This window comes from Aquarana catesbeiana, linkage group LG05 (assembly GCF_042186555.1).
Source record: "Aquarana catesbeiana isolate 2022-GZ linkage group LG05, ASM4218655v1, whole genome shotgun sequence".
Classification (NCBI taxonomy): Eukaryota; Metazoa; Chordata; class Amphibia; order Anura; family Ranidae; genus Aquarana; species Aquarana catesbeiana.
The window spans coordinates 641,849,281-641,859,693 of NC_133328.1; the positions used below are offsets into that span (position 1 = coordinate 641,849,281).

General features: G+C 53.2%; 1 protein-coding gene across 1 annotated transcript in view; it reads right to left on the reverse strand.

Moving 5' to 3' along the window:
• PTH1R (parathyroid hormone 1 receptor) overlaps window positions 1-10,413 on the reverse strand; it is a 438,047-nt gene that overhangs the window by 426,207 nt on the left and 1,427 nt on the right. The window lies entirely within an intron of this gene.

Genomic DNA, 10,413 nt, shown 5'->3' on the forward strand with positions numbered 1-10,413 from the left:
ATGATGATATGTACACTTTTATTAACACATGTCAAAGTTGCAAAACTGTGCTTAGGCATTAACATTCATTTTACCCTTAGGTGCAAAGGGGTTAATCGTAGCTGCAGCAGATCCACTTGGCGTGCCGGTCAAACAGCAGACTGGCGTGGCTTGATGATCTCTTCCCTCTTCTCACTCCCTTTAGAGATTGATCTTAGGAGCTGCCTCTAAAATCTGGATTTAAATTCTTATCCCTCCCGTTTTAGTTCTGGCACTCTAGTAATACTTCTATTATGGAAAACAATTAGACCAGGGGTGCTCAAACTCTTAATTTTGAGGCAGTGTCAGTATAGTGCCTGCTGAGACCCTGTATAGATGGAATCCCCTCCCCCTGTGTGTGTTGCCAGATAGGTAGAATGATAGAACGCTTAATTGTAGAGACCTTTATGACTCAGCAAATATTGAGCAAAATGCATTACAGGGATTGTCCCATGGGTAGCAGACCAAGCTGAAGCCTTTTCTCACCAAGAGGGGTTTACCATGTGCCAAGCTGAGAAATGGCTTTAGCTTGGTCTCCTACCCATGGGAGAACCTCCTCTAATGCATTTTACCCAATAGGGTCTTAATCATACGGGTCTCAATCATTAAGCCCCTTTTGGTTAAAATGCATTAGAGGGTTTGACCCTCCTGCATGGGGCAGAAGAGAGCTGGCACTGAAAACTCACCTTGGTCTTAGTGTGGGAGTGGAAGAAGTTAGCTTTATTGCGGGTGGGAACGAGGTGTCAGTGGGAGGAAGAGGGCCCCCATCGCTGGGTGTCAGCGGGAGGAAGAGGGCCCCCATCGCTGGGTGTCAGCGGGAGGAAGAGGGCCCCCATCGCTGGGTGTCAGCGGGAGGAAGAGGGCCCCCATCGCTGGGTGTCAGCGGGAGGAAGAGGGCCCCCATCGCTGGGTGTCAGCGGGAGGAAGAGGGCCCCCATCGCTGGGTGTCAGCGGGAGGAAGAGGGCCCCCATCGCTGGGTGTCAGCGGGAGGAAGAGGGCCCCCATCGCTGGGTGTCAGCGGGAGGAAGAGGGCCCCCATCGTTGGGTGTCAGCGGGAGGAAGAGGGCCCCCATCGTTGGGTGTCAGCGGGAGGAAGAGGGCCCCCATCGTTGGGTGTCAGCGGGAGGAAGAGGGCCCCCATCGCTGGGTGTCAGCGGGAGGAAGAGGGCCCCCATCGCTGGGTGTCAGCGGGAGGAAGAGGGCCCCCATCGCTGGGTGTCAGCGGGAGGAAGAGGGCCCCCATCGCTGGGTGTCAGCGGGAGGAAGAGGGCCCCCATCGCTGGGTGTCAGCGGGAGGAAGAGGGCCCCCATCGCTGGGTGTCAGCGGGAGGAAGAGGGCCCCCATCGCTGGGTGTCAGCGGGAGGAAGAGGGCCCCCATCGTTGGGTGTCAGCGGGAGGAAGAGGGCCCCCATCGTTGGGTGTCAGCGGGAGGAAGAGGGCCCCATCGTTGGGTGTCAGTGGGTGGAAGAGGACCCCATCGTTGGGTGTCAGTGGGTAGAAGAGGACCCCATCGTTGGGTGTCAGTGGGTAGAAGAGGACCCCATCTTTGGGTGTCAGTGGGTGGAAGAGGGCCCCATCGTTGGGGGTCAGTGGGAGGAAGAGGGCCCCCATCGTTGGGGGTCAGTGGGAGGAAGAGGGCCCCATCGTTGGGGGTCAGTGGGAGGAAGAGGGCCCCATCGTTGGGGGTCAGTGGGAGGAAGAGGGCCCCATCATTGGGGTCAGCGGGAGGAAGGGTTGGATAAAGGCAAGCAAAGGGCCACATCTGGCCCCCGGGCAGCAGTTTGAAGACCACTGCTCTAGCATGTCCTCTGATCAGTGCTTTTTAAATTCCTGTAATAAATATATTTTTGTGTTTTTCCCACACATACATAAAGCATTCTGGCATCTCATACTCCCCAGAACTCTTTTTTATGCCCCCACCTGCCCCAGTGGATGCTCGAGACTACAAGCATGCGCCGTACTCCATGCGTCCGCTGCAGATCACGCCTGGTGCACACGTCAACAACACAATTCTCACAGTCTGGCTTTCTCAGGTTTTGGGAAGTGAACGTACTTCTCTAAAGAATATTTATCTATCGCCAGTAAATATGTAATCCGTCAAGCCCCTGCATGGCCGAGCAGAGCAATGAGGTGAGCAGCGGCACCCAGGTGTGCGACATAAAGTGTCATTTTTCACCCAAAATAGAAAAACAAAATAGAAATGCCCAGAATTTACAGCGGCCAATAAAAGGGACAGGCGGCCATAAAACACAAAGCTCCACATTGTAGAAGACGAAGAGGACCTGTCACTGGTCTGTACCCCTCTCTGTAGAAAGGGCTGTATGCGGCTCATTGTGCTATCCCGTGGACTTTACACCGCAGAGCGCCGGACGCAGGCCGCGGGACGCAAAAGTAAATATGTTTATTTACATTACAATGTGCAGTTTGTCTTGTACACAGAGATTTCCCTCTACAGGCTCCCCTGGGAGAGCCGCACGGTACAGTGAGCAGTGTGGAGACGGCCCGCTCCAGAGGAAAGTCACATTTCAGGCAAAAAATAGCAGCAAAGACCAAAATTGCTGTTTAATTGTATCCAGAGAGGCAGCCACAGCCGTTCCCAGATGGGAGGAAGAAGGATCTGTAGATGCGGGGTGCTGAAGAGGAAGGGGGGGACCCTGTTGGTGCAGAGGAGGAAAGGGGGGACCCTGCTGATGCAGAGGAGGAAAGGGGGGACCCTGCTGGTGCCAAGGAGGAAAGGGGGGACCCTGCTGGTGCCAAGGAGGAAAGGGGGACCCTGCTGGTGCCAAGGAGGAAAGGGGGGACCCTGCTGGTGCCAAGGAGGAAAGGGAGGACCCTGCTGGTGCCAAGGAGGAAAGGGGGGACCCTGCTGGTGCCAAGGAGGAAAGGGGGGATCCTGCTGGTGCCAAGGCGGAAAGGGGGGACCCTGCTGGTGCCAAGGCGGAAAGGGGGGACCCTGCTGGAGCCAAGGAGGAAAGGGGGGACCCTGCTGGAGCCAAGGAGGAAAGGGGGGACCCTGCTGGTAATGAGGAGAAAAAGGGGGGACCTTGCTGGTGCTGAGGAGAAAAAGGGGGGACCTGCCTGGTCCTGAGGAAAGGGGGACCCTGCCTGTGCTGAGGAGGAAAGAGGGGAACCTTGCTGGTGCTGTGAAAGAAAGGGGTAACACTGCTGATGCTGAGGAGGAGGAAAGGGGGGGCCCTGCTGGTGCCGAGGAGGAAAGGGGGGGCCCTGCTGGTGCCGAGGAGGAAAGGGGGGGCCCTGCTGGTGCCGAGGAGGAAAGGGGGGGCCCTGCTGGTGCCGAGGAGGAAAGGGGGGGCCCTGCTGGTGCCGAGGAGGAAAGGGGGGGCCCTGCTGGTGCCGAGGAGGAAAGGGGGGGCCCTGCTGGTGCCGAGGAGGAAAGGGGGGGCCCTGCTGGTGCCGAGGAGGAAAGGGGGGGCCCTGCTGGTGCCGAGGAGGAAAGGGGGGGCCCTGCTGGTGCCGAGGAGGAAAGGGGGGGCCCTGCTGGTGCCGAGGAGGAAAGGGGGGACCCTGCTGGTGCCGAGGAGGAAAGGGGGGACCCTGCTGGTGCCGAGGAGGAAAGGGGGGACCCTGCTGGTGCAAAGGAGGAAAAGGGGGACCCTGCTGGTGCAAAGGAGGAAAAAGGGGGACCCTGCTGGTGCCAAGGAGGAAAAGGGGGACCCTGCTTGTGCCAAGGAGGAAAAGGGGGACCCTGCTGGTGCCAAGGAGGAAAGGGGGGATCCTGCTGGTGCCAAGGCGGAAAGGGGGGACCCTGCTGGTGCCAAGGCGGAAAGGGGGGACCCTGCTGGAGCCAAGGAGGAAAGGGGGGACCCTGCTGGAGCCAAGGAGGAAAGGGGGGACCCTGCTGGTAATGAGGAGAAAAAGGGGGGACCTTGCTGGTGCTGAGGAGAAAAAGGGGGGACCTGCCTGGTCCTGAGGAAAGGGGGACCCTGCCTGTGCTGAGGAGGAAAGAGGGGAACCTTGCTGGTGCTGTGAAAGAAAGGGGTAACACTGCTGATGCTGAGGAGGAGGAAAGGGGGGGCCCTGCTGGTGCCGAGGAGGAAAGGGGGGGCCCTGCTGGTGCCGAGGAGGAAAGGGGGGGCCCTGCTGGTGCCGAGGAGGAAAGGGGGGGCCCTGCTGGTGCCGAGGAGGAAAGGGGGGGCCCTGCTGGTGCCGAGGAGGAAAGGGGGGGCCCTGCTGGTGCCGAGGAGGAAAGGGGGGGCCCTGCTGGTGCCGAGGAGGAAAGGGGGGACCCTGCTGGTGCCGAGGAGGAAAGGGGGGACCCTGCTGGTGCCGAGGAGGAAAGGGGGGACCCTGCTGGTGCAAAGGAGGAAAAGGGGGACCCTGCTGGTGCAAAGGAGGAAAAAGGGGGACCCTGCTGGTGCCAAGGAGGAAAAGGGGGACCCTGCTTGTGCCAAGGAGGAAAAGGGGGACCCTGCTGGTGCCAAGGAGGAAAAGGGGGACCCTGCTGGTGCCAAGGAGGAAAAGGGGGACCCTGCTGGTGCCAAGGAGGAAAAGGGGGACCCTGCTGGTGCAAAGGAGGAAAGGGGGGACCATGCTGGTGCAAAGGAGGAAAGGGGGGACCATGCTGGTGCAGAGGAGAAAAAGGTGGGACCTTGCTGGTAATGAGGAGAAAAAGGTGGGACCTTGCTGGTAATGAGGAGAAAAAGGGGGGACCTTGCTGGTAATGAGGAGAAAAAGGGGGGACCTGCCTGGTCCTGAGGAAAGGGGGACCCTGCCTGTGCGGAGGAGGAAAGAGGGGAACCTTGCTGGTGCTGTGGAAGAAAGGGGTAACCCTGCTGAGGAGGAGGGGTGGGGGGATTCTGATGCTGTGGAGGAGGGGTGGGGGACCCTGCTGGGCTCGCTCACTCTCTGAACTCTGGACGGGTGGCTGGAATTCCTGGACTCTCTCTGATCTTCTGTGAAGAAGACAAGGCTGAGCCCAGAGGATGTTCACACTTCCTCGCAACAAAATGAATCAGTTCGCATTCCCAGAAAGAGTTCAAGAGAAAGCAGTAAAGAGTAATGGCGGCCGCACATGCTTCTGTTTTATTATCTGCAAATAGTCGAACAGCCAGGACTTCCCTTCCGATCGACAGACTCCATTTATGGGGGTCACACGCTTCGATCCAAGTGATCAAATCGGCAAACAATCAAACAGCAATAACTCCCCTTCCAAACAATTTAGACTCAATGTAGGTCAGATGGCCGGAGTGGGAAATTATCCATTGATTTGCATTGATGAGCAGCACTTAAACACTCTAAACATGAATACGATCGTGTAGAGAGATCAGATTATGAGATCGCATGGTGGAAATGATCAATCATTTACGATCTTATCTTACCTATCAATTGGAATCCACTTCCCCCTACATGGCAATCGATTGGGTTGTCGACTAAAGCTTGACTCCAAGTCACATGATTTCCAGTGCGACTTTGTGCAGTGCAGCTTTGATCTGACTTTACACTCTCTGGATCAAAGTCGCATCAAAGTAGTGCAGACACCTTTTCAAAGTCGCTGTGACTTGAAGTCACCCTGATTTGAACGGGTGCCATTGAAAAGAATGGGCTGTGCAACTTGTCATGCAACTCTGACATCCAAAGTCGCACAAGTGTGAATAGAATGACCTAAAGAAAAAACAAAACGAACAATCACTTAATTGTCTAGCTGTTCTTGGGCACTGCCCTCACGTGTGAACGGGGAGCGCTGACCTCACGTGTGAACGGGGAGCGCTGACCTCACGTGTGAACGGGGAGCGCTGACCTCACGTGTGAACGGGGAGCGCTGACCTCACGTGTGAACGAGGGGAACTGACCTCACGTGTGAACGAGGGGAACTGACCTCACGTGTGAACGAGGGGAACTGACCTCACGTGTGAACGAGGGGAACTGACCTCACGTGTGAACGAGGGGCACTGACCTCACGTGTGAACGAGGAGCACTGACCTCACGTGTGAACGGGGAGCACTGACCTCACGTGTGAACGGGGAGCACTGACCTCACGTGTGAACAGGGGGCACTGACCTCACGTGTGAACGGGGGGCACTGACCTCACGTGTGAACGGGGGGCACTGACCTCACGTGTGAACGGGGGGCACTGACCTCACGTGTGAACGGGGGGCACTGACCTCACGTGTGAACGGGGGGCACTGACCTCACGTGTGAACGGGGGGCACTGACCTCACGTGTGAACGGGGGGCACTGACCTCACGTGTGAACGGGGGGCACTGACCTCACGTGTGAACGGGGGGCACTGACCTCACGTGTGAACGAGGAGCACTGACCTCACGTGTGAACGAGGAGCACTGACCTCACGTGTGAACGAGGAGCACTGACCTCACGTGTGAACGAGGAGCACTGACCTCACGTGTGAACGAGGAGCACTGACACTCCTTGGATGCTGGTAAGAAGTTTGGGAAGATTTTACTTTATATTCAACAAAAAAAAAAAAAGTTGAAGGAGGAATTCTGAAAGCTTCAGACAACACAATACCAGCGCCTCTGAATATGCAGAAAACACGCGGTGCAAAGTTATGTGTGACAAACAAGCGGTCGTTTTCTCATGTAAATTTTATTACTCATTGACTGGAAGACACTTTTATTAGTATTATTATTATTTATAAACATGAATGTTTTGCAACAAAGTAACAACATGAAACCAAATCTTCCAGAAATAGATACAGAAGAGGAAGCAGCTAGAGCAGTGCCGGTCAGCTTTCTTCATATGAGGGGCCTCAAGTATGACCCCCAACATCACCAGAGGGCCACACATATAATTCAGTAAATATTGAGCCCCCGTTCACATCCCCGCATTTCCCGATCATGCAAAAAATACACACAGAAAACACGCGCTTTGCCATACGTTTCGGAAATGTGCTGCGAGTGCACATTGTGCTTGCACTGCCATTAAATGGTGTGGGCACATGCTTGCTGCCTGTTTTGTTGCATGTCAAACGCACTGCAAACGCACCAAAAAGCGCCACACTTCATGTGAGTTCCCACTTTGCACATATGTCAATGAGGCCTCAGTGTCAGAGACAGCGGACCCACAACAGGATATAGTCAAAGGCTACGGGCACCTTGAGACGATTCAGTTCGCATTTGCAGCGCTATACAAATTATTTTAATTCATTCATACGGGCATGATACAAGAGACGGTCAGAGACTGCAGACATGATACAAGAGACGGTCAGAGGCTGCAGACGTGATACACGAGACGCTCAGAGACTGCAGACGTGATACACGAAACGATCAGAGACTGCAGACGTGATACACGAGACGGTCAGAGACTGCAGACGTGATACACAAGACGGTCAGAGACTGCAGACGTGATACACGAGACGGTCAGAGACTGCAGACGTGATACACGAGACGGTCAGAGACTGCAGACGTGATACACGAGACGGTCAGAGATTGCAGACATAATACAGGAGATGGTCAGAGACTGCAGACACGATACAGGAGACGGTCTGAGACTGCAGACATAATACAGGAGATGGTCAGAGACTGCAGACATGGTACAAGAGACGGTCAGAGACTGCAGACATCCTACAGGAGATGGTCAGAGACTGCAGACGTGATACAAGAGATGGTCAGGGACTGCAGACATGATACAAGAGATGGTCAGAGACTGCAGACATGATACAAGAGACAGTCAGAGACTGCAGACATGATACAAGAGACGGTCAGGGACTGCAGACATGATACAAGAGACGGTCAGGGACTGCAGACATGATACAAGAGATGGACAGAGACTGCAGACATGATACAAGAGATGGTCAGAGACTGCAGACATGATACAAGAGATGGTCAGAGACTGCAGACATGATACAAGAGATGGTCAGAGACTGCAGACATGATGCAAGAGATGGTCAGAGACTGAGGACATGATACAAGAGACGGTCAGAGACTGCAGACATGATACAAGAGACGGTCAGAGACTGCAGACATGATACAAAAGACGGTCAGAGACTGCTGACATGATACAAAAGACGGTCAGAGACTGCAGACATGATACAAGAGATGGTTAGAGACTGCAGACATGATACAAGAGATGGTTGGAGACTGCAGACATGATACAAGGGATGATCAGAGACTGCAGACATGATACAAGAGACGGTCAGAGACAGCAGACATGATACAAGAGACGGTCAGAGACTGCAGACATGATACAAAACATGGTCAGAGACTGCAGACATGATACAGGAGACTGTCAAAGACAGGGGACATGCTTCTGGGCACAGTCATAGACTGGAGACATATTACATGAGACGGCTAGAAATCACTGCTATACCAGGGTAATGGGGAAACACATTAGCAGGGGCCCCGAGGGCCACACAAAAAGTGCCTGTCACAGCTTGTGATGACGATGAACTACAAGCCCCAGCACGGCCTGTAAGCAATAAGACTCTGCTCACACCATGCAGATGGTTTCCAACTCGTTATCCGCGCATCACATGTAGAGCAGCCTGTGCCTTCCAATGTCTGAGCAGACTCTGCGCTGAGAAGACATGAAGAACGCACGCATTCGCAGATATGTGGGGGCGCCATTGACAATTAATGGCATCTGCGAGTGCGTGTTGGGAAAGCGCACGATTTTTCTTGTCTTCCCGACATGCAGTAGTGTGAACCGTTATTATTATTATTATTATTATTGTTTAATAAACAGAAATGTTTTGCAACAAAAGTAACAACATGAAACCGAATGTTCCAGAAACCGATACAGAGGGGGCAGCCGGTCACAGAGCGCACCGATGATGAACCACAAGTCCCAGCACAGCCAGCAACACCACATAATCCTCCCCAGACAGCAGTCCTGAATTAATCACTCGCTGCTCGGAGAACAGATCGGCCATAACGGTGCCCATAGACGTCAGATATCAGCTCCTCCTTTGAGGCATCAATCCTGTGTCAACAACTGGCCACACACACACCATACAATCTGATTGTACAATCTCCTTAAAGCTGAACGCACACTATACAATCTGATGGTACAATCTCTATATAATCTCCTCAAATCTGGCCGTACACTTTACAATCTCCATAAATCTGGCCATACGCTTTACATTCTGGAGGTCCAATTCCTATGCGACCTCCTTAAAATACATCCTACACTTTACAATCTGATTGTACAATCTCCTTAAGGTTTACCCAATCTAAGTACACTCAGCACAAACCTAAACAATCCATTAAATTTGCATTAAATCAGGCAGACCGCTGCAATCCTAGTGGATGGCAGATCTAAAGAAAAAAAAAAGGATTGTACAACCAGATTGTCACGTGTGCAGTGAACCCAAACCTTTGCCATACGCCTTACAACCTGATTGTACCATCTCCATTCGATCTACCAACAATGATGTGGTAGAAGAGCCCGCTTAACGGGAACACATTCAGAAAGGAATGTAAATGAAGGGTTTCTATTACCTCACTTTTTGAGATTGTATAACGATTGCACAGATTGTATAACGTATTAAAGCCAGCCACCGACATTACAATCTCAGTTTTAACAAAACTATGGAATAGGAGGACCCACCTAAACAATCGATTCAATTCGCATCCAATCTGGTAGACCCTCGCACTACATAGCTGATGGGAGATCTAAAAGGAGATCGGATTGCAGCCTGTGTGGTGGGGCTTAAAGGAGATTGAACAATCAGATTGTAGAGTGTATGGCCAGCTTACAGGACCTCATAGGGGCATTATCAGGGAACAAAACAATCGGGCAGATCAGACCTCGTCCTATTGTAATCGCCGGGGCTGTGTGCGCAGTCCCCCCCCCCCTTCCTACTCCAATCGCCCTAAAGGGGAAGCGACCGACCCGGACGATACGGAGAGACGATCGGATCTACAGGAAGGTCCAGCCGCCCTCTAAATGTCTATGGGCAGCGCCAGCTGGACGAATCACACGCTCCCAACTACAAGTCCCAGCAGAGCTTCTCATTGGTTACAGACAGATGGACAAAATCGAATATGACAATCAGATGCAGGATAACAAATTACCACGTCATTGAGTGTGTGGAACTACAAGTCCCAGCAGAGCTTCTCATTGGCTACAGCTCCCTCCCCCCCATGGATCAGATCTAATATGTAGGATAAAAAATTGCCAGGAGAGTGTGGAACTACAAGTCCCAGCAGTAGATGAGGGTCTGATACAACTAGAAGAGCCTATGCAAAGTCACTCGTAGAACTACAAGTCCCAGCAGAGCTTCTCATTAGCTACAGCCCCCCCCCCCCCCCCCACGGATCATATCTAACATGCAGGATAACAAATTACCAAATCAATAACAGTGTAGAACTACAAGTCCCAGCAAAGCTTCTCATTGGTTACAGACAGTTCTCCTCTAGATGGATGAAATTTAATATGACAATCAGATGCAGGATAACAAATTACCACGTCACTG